This window comes from Schistocerca nitens, chromosome 5 (genome assembly GCF_023898315.1).
Source record: "Schistocerca nitens isolate TAMUIC-IGC-003100 chromosome 5, iqSchNite1.1, whole genome shotgun sequence".
Taxonomy (NCBI): Eukaryota; Metazoa; Arthropoda; class Insecta; order Orthoptera; family Acrididae; genus Schistocerca; species Schistocerca nitens.
This window is the reverse complement of record NC_064618.1, coordinates 527,460,544-527,483,391: the sequence shown is the minus strand read 5'-3', so window position 1 is coordinate 527,483,391 and position 22,848 is coordinate 527,460,544. Positions and strand designations below refer to the sequence as shown.

Sequence of the window (22,848 nt, the reverse complement as noted above, 5' to 3'; positions counted from 1 at the left end):
GTTCTATCAGAAGACTTCCCAAATACTCCTCTCCAGGAAGTGAGGATTTAATATAAAGTGACATTTTCATTCTAAAGCGATGAAATTGAACGAATTATTAAAAAAAATTGCTTCTAAGAGTCCTATTCTGTCACGGTGTGGTTAGCATACCAAAATTTGCTGTTTACTCCCTGCAGCTAAACGTTATGACAGCTGAAAACTGTTGCTGTAGCTCTCAGTGCTCATCACTTCTCCGCCCTGCGGGCTGATCAGTGCTCTGATCCTGAGTATCATCTACTGTGTCGTAATTGGAATCGACATTACAGGTATATCAAGTAGGAATGTCACTGAAGTTTTAACTGTACGAATTAGACACTAACACATAACTTTATTTTCCTTATATACCACAAAAAGACCTTAATTGCAGACTGTTACTGTAACACGACAAGGCCGGCCGCTGTGGACGAGCGGTTCTAGGCGCAGGGTCGAATCCAGCCTCGGGGATGGATGTGTGTGATGTCCTTAAGTTAGTTAGGTTTAAGTAGTTCTAAGTTCTAGGGGACTGATGACCTCAGATGTTAAGTCCCATAGTGCTCAGAGCCATTTGAACCATATGACATGACAAACTAAAACGTTAATGCAGCAGTTTGGCGTATAGCGCAGAGTAAGTTGCTAAGGCATAAATTAAGTGTTGATGTTTACACCGAGGTGAAAAGAAATTACCTCCTAATATCGTACTGGAACTCCTTTTGCTCGGGTTAGGGAAACAACTCGACGTGGCATGGACTCAACAAGTCGTTGGAAGTTCTCTGCAGAAATACTGAGCCGTGGTGCCTCTATAGTCGTCCATAATATTGAAAGTGTTTCCGGCGCACGAATTTGTACCCAAATTGATCTCTAGATTACGTCCCATAAATGTTCGATGCGATTGATACCGGGTGATCTGAATGGCCAAACCATGTGCTGAAACTGTCCAGAATGTTCTTCAACCCAATCGCTAACAATTGTGGCCCGGTGACATACCGCACTGTCATCAATAAACATTCCATCGTTGTTTGGGAATATGAAGGCCATGGCTGCAAATGGTCTTTAAGTAGCTGAAAATAACCATGTCCAGTTAATGATGGGTTCACTTGGACCAGAGGACCCAGTCCATTCCATGTAAATACAGCCCATACCATTATGGAGCCACCACCCGCCTGCACAATGCCTTGTTGGCAACTTGGGTCCATGGCTTCGCGTGGGGTCTTTGCCACACTCGAACACTACCGTCAGCTCTTACCAACTGGAATCGGGACTCATCTGACCAGGCCACGCTTTTCCAGTCGTCTAGGGTCCAAGCGAGATAGGTTCAAGTGGCTCTGAGCACTATGGGACTTAACTCCTGAGGTCATCAGTCCCCTATAACTTACAACTACTTAAACCTAACTAACCTAAGGACATCACACACATCCATGCTCGAGGCAGGATTCCAACCTGCGACTGTAGCGGTCGCGCGGTTCCAGACTGTAGCGCCTAGAACCGCTCGGCCACCCTGGCCGGCAAGCGAGATGGCCTGGAGTACAGGAGAGGCGCTGCAGGCGATGTTGTGCTGTTAGCAAAGGCACTCGAGTCGGTCCTCCGCTGCCATAGTCCATTAACGCCAAATTTCATTGCACTGTCCTAAAAGATACATTCGTCGTGCGTCTCACATCGATTTCTGCGGTTACTTCATTCATTGTATTTACGGCGTTCGACGCCCCACATATTGTCTACCATGCAACCATAACGTTGATTGCTAATGCACTGTAGACTTGTATTCGGGAGGACGACAGTTCAAACCTGCGTCTGTCCATCCTGATTTAGGTTTTCCGTGACGCCCCTATATCGCTACAAGCAAATGCCTGGATGGTTCCTTTGAAAGGGCACGGCCGATTTCATTCTCCATGCTTCCCTAACCCGAGTTTGTGCTCCGTCTCTAGTGACCTCGTTGTTGACGGGACGTTAAACACCAATCTGGCCCTCCTCCTCCTCCTGCTCCTCCTCCTCATTGTTGCTTGTCTGTTAGCACTGACAACTCTACGCAAACGCTGCTGCGCTCAGTCGTTAAGTGAAGGCCGTCGACCACTGCGCTGTCCATAGTGAGATGTAATGCGTGATATTAGGTATTCTTGGCGCACTCTTGACATTGTGGATCTCGGAATATTGAAGTCTCTAACGATTTCCAAAATGGAATGTACCATGTGTCTAGCTCCAACTACCATTCCACATTCAAAGACTGTTAATTCCCATCGTGGGGCCATAATCACGTCGGAAACTTTTCACAGGAATCACCTGTGTGCAGATACAGCCCCGCCATTGCGCTGGCTCTCTATACGCTGTCGGCAGCTCGTGGTCTTGCGGTAGCGTTCTCGCTTCCCGCGCACGGGGTCCCGGGTTCGATTCCCGGCGGGGCCAGGGATTTCCTCTGCCTCGTGATGACTGGGTGTTGTGTGTCTTTCATCATCATTTCATCCCCATCGACGCGCAAGTCGCCGAAATTAGTCTGCTTTCGGCTGCGGTGGGGCGAGGACGTCCGCTGCGCCCCGCCGTGCGCGACCGTGAGCGCTTGCTTGTGTTTACCTTCTCGCGGCGCGAGTTGTATTTGTTCCAAGTTCAGTGCGATTATGGCACACACATTGCGCCACGATACGATCAAAATTACTTTCCAACCAGATCACGCGCGTCCTCGAGCCTATGAAATAGAACAGTTCATACGCGACGATCTACGTTTAGATCCGGCGACTGTCGTCGGAATATATTTTTCTATAACGGCGAGCGTGGTTTATGTTAAAATGACCAGTGCAGAGGTCTGCGCGACAGTGGTTTCTAAATACTCGAACTCTCTCCGATTCAAACATTCTGACGGGCATATCGGTGCAGTGATGGTGGATCATGCAGGCATGGGCCTAAGGACTGTAAGGGTTTTTGAGCTCCCCTTCGAGGTACGAGAGGAAGTTGTCAAGGACGCCTTCCGACCATATGGCAATGTTATCAGCCACGTTGCAGAAAAGTGGCAAACTTTCTCGACGTATAAGGTCTACAATGGTGTGCGCCAAATTAAACTTGAGCTCAAGAAACATGTGCCGTCCTATTTGAACATCGGTGGCTGTCGTGCAATCATCATGTACGACGGTCAACCGCGTACCTGTTCCGGATGTGGGCAGGAAGGCCATGTTCGATCGAGCTGCTTACAACGTAGAATTACGCAGATACCAGTGGGAGACTCCGTTTCCCCGACGGGGACGACAATCCTGTCCCTCACGTACGCTCAGACGACGCTGCGCACCATAGATGAGGACGAAACGGGCGATCAGACACATCCATCGACGCCAGAAGTACCAAGGGAGGAAGAGGAAGGACCCTCGGTGCCAACCCATATGTCGCCCCCTCCACAGCAACAACAGCAGCAACAGTCCCACGGACTGCAGACGCAACATAACATTCAGAACGCGATGGACGTGGACGCGAACATTGTCCCGACCGCGGCTTTCCTAGCGGAAGGTGATACGACGCTGGATTGCCTCCCACATTCGGATACGGATGTCCACGTTCGAAAGCAACGTTCGCCTCGTCGACGCAAGCGACGTCGGCGGACCCCTTCTGACGATTGCCACCTACACACTGCCGGTCAAGAAGGTGACATCTCATCAGACGGCATGGATGCTGCGCCTGCTGAGGCTCTAAGTGGTGTAGACGGTTTACTTGCCCATACTACGAGTGCCCAGTTACTTCTTGCACCACAAACGCGGCAGGTCGCGTCGATGGATGGCGCTCCGTCTACCTCTACCAAAGACGACGTACGTGAGAGAGATTTAGGCGCCGATCAGCTACACAGCATCGTGTTGCACCCACTGTGGTCGGACGATGTTGAGGAACTTCCTGAAGAGGGCACGGGTGACAGGGGAGGGGGCGGCATTGGGGATGCCACTCCTAGCGTGAAAGACTCATAATTTGTAACGGGTTTGGTGGGTCCGGCATCTCTTCCGGTTAGCTTTTATTACCATGGCGTCTACCCTAGGTAAAGAGGCTAGGCAGCACACCTTTCGCCTTGCCACAATCAATATCAACGCGATAAGAGCACCACACAAACTGACAATCCTACAACGCATGCTTGATGCGGCGGACATCAACGTGGCCCTCTTACAGGAAATATGTGTCGCTAGTTTCCCTGACTTCTACGGATATACCGCCCACATCTCCCACGCCTCTTCTACCGATTTTGGTGTGGCTGTTCTGCTACGGGACGGTTTGGCGGCTACGGACGTACTGTACTTACCGAGTGCAAGAGCCATGGCAGTAACTGTCAACGGTGTACGACTCATCAATGTATATGCCCCTTCAGGATCAGGGAGACGGAGAGATCGGGCCCGCTTTTTTTCGGAAGATATTACGCGTCTATTTATGGGCCGCATAGACGATATAGTGATCGGAGGAGATTTTAACTGTACATTATCTCCATCTGATCAGCAGCCACATCACGTCCCGTGTGCGGAATTGGAAATGCTAGTGCGTGACCTCCACCTGATTGACACGTGGCGCCACATCCATGGCCCAGCTCCTGGTTACACCCATTATACAAGCCATTCATCAAGTCGGTTGGACAGGATTTACGTCACAAGCACCCTTTCGACGGCGACGAGAGGAGCAGAGCTCTGGCCCACTGCATTCACCGACCACACCGCCTATATTTGCACCATTGCCCTCCAACCTGCACGTGTGTGGCGCAGTAGGCCCCCCTGGAAACTGAACGTCGCCCATCTGGACGAGCCGGCATGTAAAGGTGCCATCGAAGAGTCGTGGAACGCGTCCTTACGGCATCGTGGTCGTTACCGATCGACCCTCAGTTGGTGGATTGAATGTGCGAAGCCTGCTCTTAGGCGCACCTTCATGGCTTACGGCCGGGAAGCAGCGGCATGGAGGAGGAGCACGGAAAACTTTTATTACACCGTCCTACGGGAATGTCTTGCTATGGAGCCCTCCCCTGACAGGCAGATCACAGTCAATCGCGCGAAAGCGCAGCTCGTCTCCTTAGCACGCCATCATTTACAAGGCGCTGTTATACTGTCGCGTGCTCCAGACATGATACAATCAGATAGGCCATCTATGCACCACGTGCTCATAGAACGCAGGAGGCGCCGTGGGGCACTGGTAACCGACATGATAACCGACGACGGTCGACATGTGGTAGAACAAGCAGATATAGCAGAAGCCTTCTATGGGCATTACGCTCAACGTTATTCAGCAGTGTTCCCTGATATGGCGACGGTAGACACCGTCTCAGCACATGTCCACGGTACAGTTCCACCAGACATGGTACCGACATTACTGGGAGAAGTGACAGAAGAGGAAGTGCTCGACGCCATTGGTAAAGGTGCTCCCCACAAATCACCAGGAATCGACGGGTTACCATTAGAGTTCTATCGAGCTTTTAAACAACTGTTGCTACCGTGTTTGATTGAAATTTGCCCTGGAATTGATGTCCCCGGGTATACCATTGCCTGCACTATTCTTGGAAGGTCTGATTGTCCCCATCCATAAGCCGAAGGGACAGAATCATGTCCGCGACTATCGTCCCTTAACGACTTCAAGATCTTTTCGAGGCTGCTATCAGAACGTATTCGCGGCACACTACTGCACGTCTTGTCCGGCGATCAGACGTCCTTGGGGGGACCCAACAACATCAGAACTGCGTTATGTCGTTACAGAGATCTCATCTCCCTTGCACGGGTGAGACGTTTACCGGCAGCCCTCGAGTCTATCGACTTTGGCCAGGCTTTTGACCGTGTGGGCCACACTTTCCTCACGGCCGTTCTACGGCGCATGGAATACCCCGACCCCTTTATCACAGTGTTGACACGCCTACTACATGGTGCAGCTTCTCGAGTTCTTGTCAATGGAAGACTGACGGCACCCATGCCGATCCGCCGATCAGTACGACAAGGATGTCCATTATCAACATTGTTATTTGCATTGGCCTTAGAACCTTTGTTGTGTGGTCTCCGAGACAGGCTCACTGGGATACAGTTCGGCGGCTCCATCTATCGTTGCACCGCATATGCGGATGATTTGATGATCGTCATACGTGGAGCTGACGACATGGCCGCGGCTTTGGACTGGATTGCAACCTACGGTACAGCTTCTGGTAGCCAAATCAACGTTGACAAGTCCGTCGCCTTGAGCATCGGGATTGGGCTACCGCAGGAACACATTGGCCCCTTACGCTTCAGTGATACTGTACGCTGCTTGGGCTTAGATTTCATGAACGACATGCGACGCGCGACGACGCTCAATTATCGACGCCTTCTTAACCAAATTAGGGCCGGAATTGTAAATCAGCGCTTGCGATCCCTCAACATCGTTAAGCGGGCGTATTATGCCAATGTATACCTTGCGTCCCGCATACCGTATGTCGCCCAAACGCTACCCATTCCGAAGCCCTTGGCTCGTAGCATTGTGGCAGCGCTGGGATACTTCGTCACCGCTGGTATGTTACTGAAGATCAGTTACGTATCTCTTACCCTCCCCAAGGAAAAAGGTGGTCTCGGCCTAGTTAACGTCCATGATAGGGCCATTGCCCTCTATGTTAGCTCACATTTATGTCTGCTGCGCCGTTGTCCTACGAGCCTCACGAGTCTGCTTCTGACGGCGCTACGACCTGCTTCACTAAGAGCGCCGGTGCCACTACAGGACATCCCAGCACCCCTTTTTTTATATAGGACGTTTCTATTTAGAACAAAGTTATTGCAGTGTCGCGCTCACGACACCACAAATGGCCACAACTCGACGCCTATATCATGACATGCTGCAACGCCGCCCTCTAAATGTGGTCGAACTAAAATATCCAGACGTACGGTGGCGCGTGGTGTGGAAGACTGTACACGATGCCATGCTTGGTTGGTTCTGAGCACTATGCGACTTAACTTCTGAGGTCATCAGTCGCCTAGAACTTAGAACTAATTAAACCTAACTAACCTAAGGACATCACACACATCCACGCCCGAGGCAGGATTCGAACCTGCGACCATAGCGGTCACGCGGTTCCAGACTGAAGCGTCTAAACCGTACGGCCACACCGGCCGGCTGCCATGCTTGATTCCGATGTTGTTTCTCAATGGTACGTAGTCGTTAATGGGAAGCTCGTGACGTAAGAACGTCTCTACAATATTCACATGGCAGAATCTCCCAATTGTGCGGGTTGTAATACAGTAGATTCTGACGAGCACTGCCTCAGCTGTGGAGAGGCGGAACCGGTTTGGCACCTAGTGCGGCAGATGCTGGCTTATCTCTTGCGAGTTAGGCCGGAGCATATATCTGCACGCACGTTATTGTTTCCGGATGAGACATTTTACCCCAAGACTCGAACCAACTCTGTCACCTGGATACGTGGACATGCAGTCCATTACCTCTGTCGTGACGGACACAAGAATTTCCTTGACTTCTGGCTCTATTTGCAAGAAAGACATCATGCTATTTCCGGGCATACCAGATATCGACAGTGCTTCGCAAACTACCTATGGAGTGCCTTTCACAGCCCGCCGTGTAGCTGGAATGTTCCAGGCAGTGGCAGATGAGGTCAGAACGCACTGCAAACGACCATATATTGAACAATCTTTATCAGTGGGCGCGGTCGCTGGGAAGCCTCACTACGACGTGGTAGCTTTCTTTTCATGTTATTTATGTTTCACATCTTCGATGGCGTCTTCATTCTGTTTTAGTTTTCCAGGCTTGATTAACTGTGACTGTTCGCACATTGATATCTATATAATAATAAATAATAAAAAAAAGATTAAAGAAAGTGGACAGGAGACCTGCGTTCGAATCCAAATAAATACACAAGAACAAAATAAGAACAAAATGAACAACAAATAAAATATAATAAAGTATTATACCCTTTCCTTTCTCCTTTTATTTTATTTTTTTTATACAAAGTTCAGAGGCATATTTAATTTTTGTTCGTTGGCGGAACCTGAAGTGGTGGCGAACGGCCGTCCTAGTTAGCTTTAGGATGAAAGTGGCGGTGGCACTAGCTTTGTTTTTGTTTTTAGGCTAGATAAGTTTTTGGGGAAAAAAAAGTGGCGTCAACTCGAAAGACTTGCACCAGGCGAACGGTCTACCCGACGGGAGGCCCTAGCCTCACGGCATTTCCATTTTTTCTATACGCTGTGTACGCGATACTACTGCTAGCTGTATATCTGCATATCGCTATCGAATGATTTGTTACCTCACTGTGTATAGCATGCATTACCTGAAACGGTACAGGAAACGTCAAGCTAACACTAATTGTGGGCGGAAAAGTAGTTCGATTCGTATCGAGGTATCGCAGCTGAGCGTAAAAAGACATTGATAATTGCTTCTTTTGCAGATTAATAAAAAAAAGTGCAAGTCTCCTGCAGAGTATAAAAAGATGACAAAGCACTCGAGAGACGAACTCATATTATCACTCGAACTTGGATAACTTTTACGAGATTATTACTAGTGTTTTCTGCCCTTATTCCGTAACTGTTATCTCCTTAATTTAAACTATTGCCAAATTTACATGTGATTATTATAGACATATTGAGCACTCTAGCCAGGTAGAGTCTCGAAAGCTATTTACAAAATTATTGAAACACATTTTTGATGAGGAAGCCAAAGGCATTCTGCAACTACTTATTTTGTGCTCTTGTAAACATTGTGGGTACAGTTGAAATAGTTGTAGCACCTACTGAAGCACAAGAAATCAATGCTGGAAAATACAGTTCATAGTCGCACTGGTATTGTGTATTTAGGAATGTGACCCAAGTGTCTCACAAAGAGCCCCTTGCGTGCGAGATCGCAATGCCAATGATATTTACGGCGTTCGACGCCCCACGTATTGTCTGTCATGCAACCATAACATTGATTGCTAATGGCGGCAGGGGACTGGACTGGAGGTATCCAGTGATGAGCACAGCATGAGGCTACGGAGCGTAGTTGAAATGCTTAGTCCACGAGTATCTCCCAACGGTGCTACAGTGCTAGTGGTGCTGATACAAAGAAGAGCAATGGCAACGATAAACAAAGCAAACATTGCATTATCTCTACATAAGTAGTTGCCGACGTTGACACTTCGTCAGAAAGGCACCCAAGGAATTTTGCCGAGTGAGAGACAAGTGGCAGACGAAATCTTTATCGAAGGAGCGGGTAGCAAACATAATAACGTACATCCACAGCATAGTGAAAAAACAATTATGAGCAGATTTGAAATAATTCCACAGCAATATGACCGTGTAGCGCATAATAAAAACTACGGATATTCAGGGGAGGACAATGCGCACTTGTTACAGAAATTGATGTTTGCACGTTTCGAGGGTGCTCGATACAATTTACAGGATGTGCAAAATAGCGACCTACTCTGTTATGCACAACAAATTGCGCGCGACATACATTACAGTGATTTGGAGGGAAGCAGTCTAAGTTCAGACGGTGCTACAGAATTTGAAGACTTAAGATAACAAAATTTCAAACTAAGCGTCAACTTGACGAAGCACACGAAACTGCGGAATCGGCCCGAAAATTTATAGATGAGGTAAACGAACTCATCCCATAGTTCAGTAAGGAATTTCGTTTAACTTCGACCAGTCCAGCTCTGAAGAGGAAATGCATATGAAAGGAACCCCGGAAAATAGAGGTACCAAGAAAGTTGTATCAAGATCAACTAAGATCCATGCCTTAACGTATTCATATACAACTATGCCGACTGTTAATGGTAAACTAACTGTAAAGTTACTTACTGTGCTGCTTTCTCGTTTGCGTGATCTTGCAAGGGCAGTAGGGAATATTTACATCACAGCAAGCAAGCGTGGGAAAACTGGGCTTATGAGAACTACAACTATGGCATGAGCATTGCTTTTGAGCTCTAGCTGGCCAGAATAACATGTTTTTGCGTGATTCCTGGTCTGTGCATAAAAATCGTAGTCTTTTGGAGCAAACTATCCCTCCTCAAAATTGTGTGACATGTCATTCGTACCACCTGGAGCCACTGGACAAATTCATCGTATGGATGTTTGTTTTTTCCATGCCTGTAACACATATTATCGCACTGTCTGCATGTACGCCTTAAAGGATAGCCATTTAACGATAAGCTCCAAGACAGACTGTTTCGCATTCGGTTGCATTCCATCACATTCCATCAGTTCTCATCACCCCCTTAAGCCAATATGATTGTTTATGCTTTTTTTAACAGTGGATACCTCGCCGAACATCCTGCACGTTTTCTAACTCCAAAGGAGTTCGCCTTCGATCTTCATGGTGCGAATTTGTGACCACTGTGGGCGTGCCATTTTTAATTCGATGTTCGTGGTGCAAGTTAAGGTTAGTTTTGAACATTTCTTGAATGTAGACGACGTCCATTTCGTGAAGTGTAATATATAGATCCCATAAAATGTTGATCTCTGCACCTCCCGGGCACTTATTTTGTGTCGCTATCCTGACGCACATTAGCAGCTAATATTTTCCTGACATAATTGTTAATACAACACTTCCAAATGAGCCTTTAGTAAAGACAGAATTTGAGATCTCGCACTGAAGGGATTGCTTGTCAGTTGGAAAGTTCAGGCTATAAATTCAAGGGTCTGCAGTTCATTCCTCGTTCAGTATTCGGATTTTTGTCTCTAATTTATCATGTTTTGTCATCTCTGAGGGTGTTTGTTAATGTGTAAATTCTGAGCTGTACCGTGGTTTTGAGTCCACTTTACACTTAACGTAGCCGGCCGCTGTGGCCGAGAGGTTTTAGGCGCTTCAGTTCGGAACCGCGTGACTGCTACGGTGGCAGGTTCGAATCCTGCCTCGGGCATGGATGTGTGTGATGTCCTTATGTTAGCTAGGTTTAAGTAGTTCTAAGTTCTAGGCAACTGATGACCTCAGATCTTAAGTCCAATAGTGCTCAGAGCCATTTGAACCATTACACTTAACGTAGCACGATAACTGGCTGGGTAATTGAGAATCATGCCTACTAAAGCACTTGAGGCGGCGCGGTTCTTTCCATACCATTACGACGAACCTGCATCTAACTGTGAACATTGTCTCAGCAGATCATCAGTAGGAAAGCCGAGCGAAACCTACTGTACTTCGACGTGAACCAGGCTGCAATTGTAGTCACTAATGTACGTTTCGGGAGAAAGTTTTCACACGAAATGAAAGATTGGAAATTTTGTGCCCAATTAATGTATTCTGATACTTAGGTGAACAAGTATCACTGCCAAGCCCGTGCTAGTCTTAAGACAGTCACTCACAATCCCTGTCGCTCACTTTATCAAATTTAGTGTGTTGCATTTCCCTAAAACGTAATAGCTACAAAAATACTGATTATTTTTGATTGAAAATACTCGCCAAATATTAAGTCTGTCGGTACCTAATGCAGTCACAGTTTTTAGCGACCGACCTGCTAAATATGCCACGCGGGATTTATGTCTTTTCTCGTCACAAAATTCACTTATAAATTCCGAAATTTCTACACACCCATCGGAATAATTATGTCGTCACTTTACAAAACTTTTGATGTATGAAACGCTGCTAGATCGGGCAACTTATCGTTTCCATCGGAACTACTCGTACACACGTCCGAACTGTTTCATGGCTAGGCTTCCACCCCTCTCTAGAATACTGTAAGTCTTCTCTATCAGCAGAGAAAGGCACGCGAAGAATATTGCTTTACCATTGGTAAGTTTACTCAACAGCCAATAGCAAAACAACACTCTCCCGCGTCAATCCGCGCTTTGAATCAATGACCAATCGCAGAATAGTAAACCTAACGACTGCACTTTTTACCGACCTAATTATCTAATATGCTGAAGTTTTGTTTATGCATAAAGATATTTACTGTTGTTATTTATACCTGAAGTAACTTTCCCTTTACCATAAACTTACTGTACAAATCTATTCTACAAAAATCCCCTTTGTCCATATCCATACTTCTTCGAAATGTTCCCACACTAAATCCTACTACATAACTCGTTAAACAATTATCTTCATATTAACCTTAAACCACGCTCACGCATCATTCATACTGCTAAAAAACATTTATAACATTTTATATACACAAAAAGACATAATAACACTTTATGAAAATACTAGAACAGTTTATGAAAAACATACTGTTACTTTAGTGCACTCTAGTGGGCACAATCGAAACTAAAATCACAGCCCCCCTATCCAATATTGTCCTCTATCGGCTGATACATATACATAAACTACGTGCGCGTCCAGTCTCGCGTCACCATCTGTCACTATCCAGCTCTGAGACACATCTCCCACTTAACCGCCTCTAAGGCAGGATCGTTACACGGCGCTACGCCTCACACTGTGGTGTTTAAACAAACCGTGGGTTTGTGGCAGTTGTGCATACTTAAATGCGAATTGATTAACTTAATTAATTTATTTATTTTTCTTTTTGTATTAAACTGATGTATCTGATACTGTAAGAACGGTATATGTGTGAATAAAGAGCTGGCTGAGTATCGAAAGAAATGAAGTTTAGGCCGTATATGTCAGACATTATCAGAGTAAAAACGAGAGAATTTGAAGCGGCAGGTGTCCGACGTGCAGAGAGTTAACGGCGCTGGGCCCGGGAACGTGACGGGGCCGCGCGCATGCAACGAGGTGACCCGAACAGGCAGCTCTGAAATGGCGATCCGGGCCACGCACGGCTCGCAGCGCCGCTACCGTTAGCTCATCCTGCGCCTCCCCGTGAAGGTGCACCGCTCTCCGCTCCATATGCATGGCTGGAGCCATCTAGCGGCCGTTCCCACCTGTTACCGAGAAGCATACACTGCCCACGAGGGCAAACGTAGAGTGCCTGCCATGACAGTAAAAGACTGTCTTTTTAGGTCAAACATGCGGCTACTTCTAGACGCATTCCGCTCTTGGTCAGTGCGCCACCTACGGTGTTTACCCGACGAGTACGTTCTACTCGTGAGGTGCTGTCCTGCAGTGTCTACAAAATACCCATGTGTTGTTGCGGCCATCAGACGGAAGACTGTTTTGATGCTGCTCTCCGTGCTAGTTTAGCCTGTGCAAGACTGCTCATCTTTACATAAACATCCTATTAACTCTGTTTACTATAGTTAAGTTGTAGCCTCCTCCTACAATTTTTACTCCCGCGCGTCCCTCCAACATCAAATAAACTATTCTCGCGTCAGGATGTATCCGCCAACAAATTCCTTCATTTAGTCAAGTTGTGCCATAAATTTCTTTTCTCCACAGTCCGATTCAATACCTCCTCATTCACTCTTCCTATCTAGTAATCTGATCTGCTCTATTCTTCTGTAGCATCTGTTCTCTTATCTATAGTGTTTATCTCCAGGTTTCCCTTTTGTACTAGAATGATAACAATTAACAAATTTAACCACACTGTCTACGGATATCACACGGCAAATTGCTTTACTTATGATACTACCAGTGCAAGACGCAACATAACTTGATGGACGTCTCGCTTGATGCTACAAGAAGTCGCTAATGATTGTCACTAAGTTTCGAAAAATGGTTCAAATGGCTCTGAGCACTATGGGACTCAACTGCTGTGGTCATAAGTCCCCTAGAACTTAGAACTACTTAAACCTAACTAACCTAAGGACATCACACACATCCATGCCCGAGGCAGGATTCGAACCTGCGACCGTAGCGGTCGTGCGGTTCCAGACTGTAGCGCCTTTAACCGCTTAGCCACTCCGGCCGGCCACTAAGTTTCGTTTCTAGCGTGACGTGGCGGATCAAAGTTACGTCTAAAATAACAAATCGACTCGCAAAACTATTTCGGTTCTTTCTAAAACGGTTGCTGAGGTATTCGTTTTCGCCTTTGTTTTCAGCTAGCGTTAAACGAATGCATCAATCACTTTACACGCAACGTTTTTATAGCCTTTATTCTATTCCATCGTGGCAGGATAGTACATCAAGCAGTATTGAATCATTTCAGTGGTTGCGAAATTATTTAATATCATATTAGAACAAATAAGCCTTCGGTCACAAATGTTAATTCAAAATTGACCAGGTTTCGACGCTACTATGAGCGTCGTTTTCAGAATTAAAGTAACTGTTCTAACACATATTGGGTATATAATACAATAATAAAATTAAAGTTTGTACTGACTGCAAAGAGATGCAGTACTTACAAGTCACATTTTAAAAAATCTAAGCCGGAAAGGCGACGTCATGAATAGTTGTAAATAAGATGGCGAGCCGCTAAGGGCTGCTCGTACTCGAGTGAACAAGGGTTGCGTTGAAACCTGGTCAATTTTGACTTAATATTTGTGACCGAGGGCTTATTTGTTCTAATATAATTCTGACACGGTCACTGAACCTTAGCAGCTACGTTCAAAGTTTTATATTTAATATCAGTAACGAGTTTAACCTATTTTGGACATCATTAGATTGTGTGAAACTAGCTGGATATGTAACCCATCGGACATAAAGCCATATAAAATATAAAACGGACGCAACACTAACTTTTACACAATCTAGTGACGCCCCAAAAGAGTGAAACGCGTCATTGATGTCAAATAATTTCGCAACCAAGGCCTTCTTTATTTTGAAACTTTTTATAGCCAGTTGTTTTCGTGAAATGTTCCGTCCTCTCTTTCTGACGTGACTGTTGACTTTGTCACTACCATGCTCGGGAAATGAGCGTTGGAGTCAGGTGCCGGGTCCCCAATTTGCCCTTCAGAACAAGGTTCTAGTGGAAGTGCTTCGTCGTTGGCTTTCTTCGACCCATTACTAAGTGTCATGAGCGTAGCTGTGTCGTATGAATGACAGCGATGTGTGCTTCTACAGTGCACTGTGGTGTTTGTTATGGAAGAAAGGGAGGGAGATACCAAGTGTTGATGGATTGCCCTCTCTTGTCGAATAACACGTCGGTGGCCGTCCAGCTTATCGTCCCAGACCAATCACAAACAGTGCCATATGCTCTGAATCCATTAAACACTACGGAGAGGTCTGCATCTAACCTAGGGCGACGTAGTGAAGTCTGCAGATGAGGAACTGTACGCCTCCACGTATCCTGCCTTGCCGTCCCAATATAAGCGACGTAAATTTCTTCCAACACCGCGATTCGAATGGACTGCCTTCGAGCAGGTGCAACTATGGCGTCAGCTTTTTCATACCCCGCAACGCGATCGTGCAGAACCATATTGCTAACTTTCTCGTTGATGTCATGTGTGGCTGCCGTTTCGTGGCTTTAGTCAAGTGTGTTATCTTCAACAGAAGAAATACAGCCACTTCTTAATTCAGCCACTAATTTTGAAAATGAAGGAACAGGCTCCTTATATATCTTCCTCAAATTTGGACGAATTTTTGTTGGAGATAAAACAGCCCAAAACAAAGACTTTTATGACTGCACTGTGTTGCAGCTCGCCTATTTGAAAGACGGGCGCGACACGAGTACTTAATACAGCAGCATAAGTAGAACCACCTCGTAGATCTAGCTGACACTTAACATAAGGCATTCCAGAGTATGAATCAAAATAATAAAAACAATATTTAACTGTAGGAACGCCATCTCTGTATAAAAAGGCGAAAACTTCATCCTCTGCGTCAGACCTAGCAACCAAGCGAGTATGAGCATTGAGAACTTCAAATGTTTTGGAAATTTGTGGTAAGGTCTCATGGGATCATCAAACTACTGAGGCCATCGGTCCCTAAGCCTACACACTACTTAATCTAACTTAAACTAACGTACGGTATGGACAATACACACAGCAATGCCCGAGGGAGGATTCGAACCTCCGACGTGGGGAGCCGCACGGACCGTAACAAGGCGCCCTAGACAGCGCGGCTACCCCACGCGGCGAGAACTTTATCAACGAGTACCGTGTGTACATTTTGTTGGCAAATACGCCACATACTTGTGGAAGTAGATAATACGTGTAGTATAATTTGTTCCTCGCGTAGGGGTTCCGGGAGCGAGAAAGTAAACGATTCCTGCCCCCCCTCCCCTCCTCCTCCACTGCCGCAAAAATACACTACTGGCACAGGACAGGCAGCGTATAAAATGGACATGTATCTGAGTTTCTACGGAATCAGAAGTTATGCACGGAATTAGGTGTTGCAGCGATCACTCCGGTGATTTTATATAGTCGAAACTGAAATCTTGTTTCTACAAAGTACAAAATGCAATCATACCCTGCCACGGCAAAAAGTATTATTTACTAACTAGGTTGACGTTGAGCGGAAGGAAGTCAATACCGGCCGACTTCTACCGATGCATTCTTTCCCAGAATCCGGCGCGAAAAGTGCCAAGCTGTATTGCGCATATAGTAGTTGGGATCACGCCCGCCTCGATAGATGCGCGATTAGCGTGGCAGATTGCTAACCGGTGGGGCACGTGTTCGATTGCCGGGTGGGTCGGAGATTTTCTCCGCTCGGTGACTGGGTGTGTTGTGTTGTCCTAAACGAGAAGAAAATCGGCTGCACTACGCTAGCATATCGTCTTTCTATTACTGAGATGGCTCAATATGCACGATCCAAAAGCCAGTAAATTGAAGTGGAAAAAAGGTAGGATAATAGATGAAACGAGTTATAATTACCCAGTAAGGACCCACAAGAGACCACTGATTTATTATTAGCAGTGGCTCAAAATATGTCGGATAAGAAAATTCTTATCATGGTTTATAGACGCCATATTCACCATGTACTCGTATATTGCAAGATGCATCGTCATCGGTGGAGCAACTCTGACTCAGGAACAATCATGTATTTGTACTTAGCAATATACGCTATTTATAAAAGCTATGTTCACGTAAATAATGTGGTCGAAAACATCACAGAAGCGATATAGAAGGGCAGTCCTGGTGCTGTCAGTTTATCTTAAATATTCACGGGCGCAAATGCTGGTCGGAAGTTGGTAGCTTTGAGACGTCTCTTGAGAGAATGACTGATGTGTAGGACTGAATAGTTGTTCCGTGTACCTTCCTCATTAGTTCGGTACTAATGACAAAATAGCACTTCATGTCCTCAGAGCCGCTGGTATTTGCTTAGGTATGAGCAAACAGTCGAGGGTAAACTTGTCAGTGTGTGTTCCTCTGCTCTCTCTCTCTCTCTCTCTCTCTCTCTCTCTCTCTCGCTCGCTGACACGCCCATACTCAGGGCTCACTATATTCACGCACAGGAGCGCACGCACGCACACACGCACACACACACACACACACACACACACACACACACACACACACACAGAGAGAGAGAGAGAGAGAGAGAGAGAGAGAGAGAGAGGAGGGGGAGGGAGGAGATATTGCAGTCCTTCTCCTCTGTCAAAAAAAAAAAAAAAAAAGCACTCCGTCTTCAGGCCACAAGTGGCCCACCGGGACCATCCGACCGCCGTATCATCCTCAGATGAGGATGCAGATTAAGCTACAAATTTCTCAACAAAGTGTCCGAAGAGGTCCTTAATAACCAATGTTGATAATATGATGATTATGCTCCCGAATGTACGGAGCCATCACGTCTGTTCCGATATTAATGGAGTAAGCACATACTGTCTGGGACAATAACTGAAAACATTGACTGGTTTGATGTACTATTTGTTTACCCAAATTATCGTCACCATTGCTAGGAGCCAAGGATCGCAGTTTGATTTGAAGCATGAAAGTAACGAAGTCTATTTTTAAATTTGCTTCCAGTACTGTATGTATAAATAGCTTCGTAGCTCAGTTGGTGTTAAATCTTCTCAAGCTATGGGATTCGACTCCGTTGCACAACAGGATTTTTCCGAAAGTTAAAATGATTTTCAGCTTTGTTAGTACTTCAAATATAAGAACAATGACAAGTTATTCTGTAGATCAAATTCTATAAAGTTGTTTCTGTTCGAGTCCCTGTTGGTAAACCCTTTCGTGGTCCTTATACCTCGTTTTTTTTATGTTTAATGATTGTTACGCGGAACTTACATTCTCAGGAACGTCAGACCATACTGTAAGTCTACGCATATTTACATAGTAAGCTCATAGTGCAGTGTCAATGTTACAGTAGTCACTAAGTTTTCGTATGACATTACATTATTTGCTCAAGATATTGTTTAACAAAACTGGTAGAAACTTCGTGTAACATACTTGTTGAATGGCAGAGCCCCTGATTGTAGGGTTATCTTCGTTCTGGCCTCCGTTCTTATTTCTGTATATCTCATCAGTGCCGTTTGGTAAACTACTGCATCACTGTCGTGCGCCTTACTTCGTAATTACCAGTTTCCAGATTTCGCAGCTAACTTTCAGAGAACGAAGTAGAATAAAAACTTAAGAGTATCGTAAACGGCAAGGCATTCTAGATATTACAAACCACGTCTTACAGAGGTACTTCTAAGCAGCATGCCTGATGGCCTGCCCACGGCCTGATTTCTCTGACACAGGCGAAAATGTCGGAAAGGAAAAGCAGTGCACTTATGTACATGTTCCCATAGTCATATTTTACAGACAGGTGTTCGTAACTGTAGCTCTAAGTGAAATGCTGACAATGGCGAATGCAGAGTTTTATTTTATGTCGTGTAAATTTTGATCTTGCCAAAGTTTGTTTCTATTGTGCGCGTTAGTTTGAAAAGTTCTCAGGCTGGAATGGAAAGAAACAACTTACCTCAGTTATTTTTTTATTTTTGAGTGTAGTCTCCTTGGTTACCAGCGCCTTTGGTCCAGCTATGTTCCAATGCCTTGACTCATTCTAGAAACTTAGATTCCTCCAGGCCTGCAAAATAACCGTCACCTTCAGCTGTCAGATCATCGTTTGAAGAGATTCCACCGAGAAAAATTTTGAGCTTGAGGAAGAGATTGAAATCTGGTGGAGCCAAATCACGCGAATAATGCGGGTGTATCCTGTATTTTTGTCATGCAGCGACATTTTTGTGTGGGTGTACATTGCCTTGATGAAAGATGAATTTATTCCTTGCCAATACTGGCTTTTTTTTCGCCCATCTTGCGCTGTAGTTCGTCCGGAAGGTTAGCGTGGTATTGTTCCGTAATTGTTTGACCGGTGGGGAGATTATCTATCAGCAGAATCCCTTTCGCATACTAGGAAACTGACACCTTGACCTTTCCGGCCGACCGTATTGCTTTCGTGGTGGTGGTGGTGGTGAATCAATATTTTCCCACGGCTTTGACTGTTGTTTTGTACCTGGGATATAGTAATGGATCCAAGGTTCAGCTCTCGTCATAAACCGACGCAAAAATATCGTTGGTTGCTCTGAAAACTGATCAAATATTGTTCGGACAATTCCATTGTGATGCATTTCTGATCCTCCATCTAGCAGAAAATTTTCTCATATCCGATTCCAGTGTTAAAATGAGATATGCTCGTTCAGATTGCATCCCTACAGTTTCAACAACTTCTCGCACTTTCAGTCGGCGATCCTTCATTTCCATTTTATGCACTTTGTAATGCTTTCTAGGGCAGTGGTGCGTCTTAGCCGATCACTAGGCGGACCATCACTATGCTGCCCGTCTAAATTTTAAACGCGTTTGTCCACTTGGGAACAGCCGAATATGAAGGAGCAGAGTCGCCCAGTGCCTTCTGAAAAGCCGGGATGAATTCTCTTTGCATTCGTACCTCTCATTAAGAAGTACTTAATCACTGCTCGAATCTCGATTTTTTCGATCTTCCCAAATCACTAGTTGGGAACAACAACAGAGAAATGACCACATCACAGATCTCTAACCACAACACTGACACGTCAAGTGTTTATTCATAAAGCATGACCTATTATTACGCTGGAAACCTCGTTGCGCTAGCGGTGACATCTAGTGGTGATTCAACGAACTATTAGAACTTCCATCATAGTTCTTACAGCATTCACGTGACACATGTACTTCTCAAATATTAGGACGAGTACTTTTCAAATCATGTGTGTGAATTAGAATTTCTTCGAAGTTATGCTAAAGTGATGCACTAAGCACTGATGTAAACACATTATTATTATTATGTCCGCAGCACGTTATCTAGTCATCTTCATCGACGCAAAAGTCGCCGCAGTGGCGTCAATTAGAATAACTTGCACCAGGCGGCAGAATTATCCCAGACGAGGCTCTCCCGGCCAGGAATGCCTTACAGTCATTTCATTATTATTATATTAAAACAATATGTGACAATGTAATTAGACATTTTATTATTGCAATAAACCATTTTTCATATTTATTGTTATTATTATTAACTACTAGGCATTTATGGCACATTGAAAGTGGTGGACTGCAAATTATATTTCGGAGAGATAAAAAGATGTGAGGGGAGGACAAAAATAGTAATAAAATGTAGTGGCCTTAATAGAACTACTGCAGTAGTTTTCTTTGAACTCGATCGAAATCATTTTCCGAGTCTGTAAGTGCCTTGTGAATAGCTGCATTGAATTATCTGTTGTTTCTGATAATAGTCGTAGATGAGCATCGTTTCCTATAGCTAGGCTGAACTTTACAGAGTTTACTGAGTTTTATTTCGCTGTAAGCTTTTTGCTATTGTTTAATACCCTTGAGAATCATTTGTGCCCACTATTTAGCACACTTACACATCTGTAATCGGCTCTATCAGTTGTATTGCCCTTGTTAAAAGTGGCAGTTTGGCTATTTTCCATCGTTCTTGATCCCAGCAAACACTAAGGAAGTCGATACCTCCTTCCTTGAGTTGTAATCCGCATACTTAATTAATTATGTACTATTACGTAGGGGCTTCAAAAAGTAAGTTACACATGTCATCTCACACTAAGAGCATTGCACAACAAGAGTGGCGTATCGTACAGGTTCCGGCTTTTACTGCAGAGATGGTTTTGTTGCAGTACGCATAATAGGCACATCACAGTGTTGGAGTGAAATGGTGCGGAAACCGGCAACGTACTCCAAAGTTGAAGTACATGGGGCGGTACTATTATTGTTGGCAAAACGTATAAATTGCGATAGAAATTCACTGTCAAATTCTGGCGGTATATGGAATACGTACAGTATCGCGTCCAGAAGTAGTGCAATGGTGCCAACAATTTTACCAGGACCGCGTACACAGGGTGATGCTGAACGGGAAGGAAGGTCACCGACGTCGATCACAGAGGACAATGTCCAGTCAACCGAGGAACTGATTCTCAGCAGCTGCAAGGACTTTCACACGGCGGTTCTCGAATGGCTCCGTGACCAAAGACCAGATTCCTATCGTCGAGCAACTGAACGATTGGTAGAACGTTCCGACTGTTCTTTTTCAGAGACTTTATGACTAATACTAAAAAGTAGAGTCATGTATCTGTGTCACTTTGAACTGTAGTGCAACATTCAGTAAAAGTTACTGGCGTGTCATAATAATGTTTAGCTTACTTTCTGAAGTCCGGTCGTATTTTAATATGCAAGGCCCTTCACATACTTGGATTCCTTGAGGCCGTCATTCAGTTCTGATATTGTCAGATAGTCTACAGCCTATACCGCCCAGTTGTATAACAGGCTTTTCTTGATTATAATTCTTCTTTGTTTAATACCATTGATTTGGTCTACTTATTTTCTTTTTTTTATTAAATTCTTTCATAATTTCTTATTCAAAGTCTGTCTAACTTTTCGTACGCTGTGTTACGCTGTGTAGGAGGGAGTTGACTTTATGCTGCAGACGTCGTTTAAGAAGGGCATTTTCGGAATTCCATCCCAATGGCGGTGAAAGAGAGGATGAACGATTTTTTGAAAATATACCGCTATTAAGCCAATTTTGAAGTTAGATTTACAAAAGTTGGTATTTGGTTTCTCGGTCAGAAATAAAGAAATACGTGTTTCAGCATTTTTGTAAATTTAGCCTTTAAGAGCTTGAAATAGCGGATGAAAATTGTTAAGAAATAAGTCATCATTAAAGAACCACTGAAGTATTTTTAAAGCTACATCTGTGAAAACTGGTATTTGGTTTCTCGATTACATAGAAGAAATACATGCTTCATGTGTTAGGAAACTGAACCCGTAAGGGAGTGAAACAGGGGATGGAATGTTCTATGAAAATATTTCATTGTGAAAGCATTTTTAAAGCTAATCCTAGGAATATCTGTATTTGACTTCTCGTTTAGAAGTTAAAAGAAAAAGATGCTGTTTCACTGCTTTTGGAAATTCAACCCCCAAGGGGGTGAAATTGGGGATGAAAATATTTCCTTATATTAAAAAAAATTAAACCTAAATCTATGAAAATTGGTATTTCACATCTCGGTTAGATATGAAGAAAGAAGGCAAAATGCATGGTTTACAAAACCGTGGACTACAGCTATCAGAATAGCTTTTTGATCTGAAACACATCCGAAAAAACCACCCTTTTAGGGCCTTAATTAGCGTGAAAAGTGTGGAAGGTGTTGCAAAATCTGAATAACATAAAAATTCGATTAAAGAAAAACAAATCTGTGCAGGCCATACAGTCTACGTGGGCGTTGAGCTAGTAATGTACAATAACGTATCAGGTAATAGAAAGAAACGCGGAACCGTACTGGTGTCTGATTAGTAAAATGTTGTACACTGAAGAGTCAAAGAAACTTGTACACTTGTAACATCGTGTAGAACTACCGCGAGCGCGCAGAAGAGCCGCAACACGACGTGGCATGGACTCGACTAATGTCTAAAGTAGTGCTGGAGGGAACTGCCACCGTGAATCCTGCAGGCCTGTCCATAAATCCGTAAAAGTACGAGGGGGTGGAGATATCTTCTCAACAGCACGTTGCAAGGCATTCCAGAGATGCTCAATAATGTTCGTGTCTGGGGAGTTTGGTGGCCAGCAGAAGTGTTTAAACTCAGAAGAGTGTTCCTGGAGTCACTCTGTAGCAATTGTGGACGTGTGGGGTATCACATTGTCCTGCTGGAATTGCCCAAGTCCATCGGAATGCACAATGGACATGAATGGTTCAAATGGCTCTGAGCAATATGGGACTCAACT

General features: G+C 44.8%; 1 protein-coding gene across 1 annotated transcript in view; it reads left to right on the top strand.

Annotated features, from left to right (window-relative positions):
* LOC126259616 (kalirin) overlaps positions 1-22,848 on the top strand; it is a 1,784,965-nt gene that overhangs the window by 953,328 nt on the left and 808,789 nt on the right. The gene's annotated exons all lie outside the window — the stretch shown is intronic.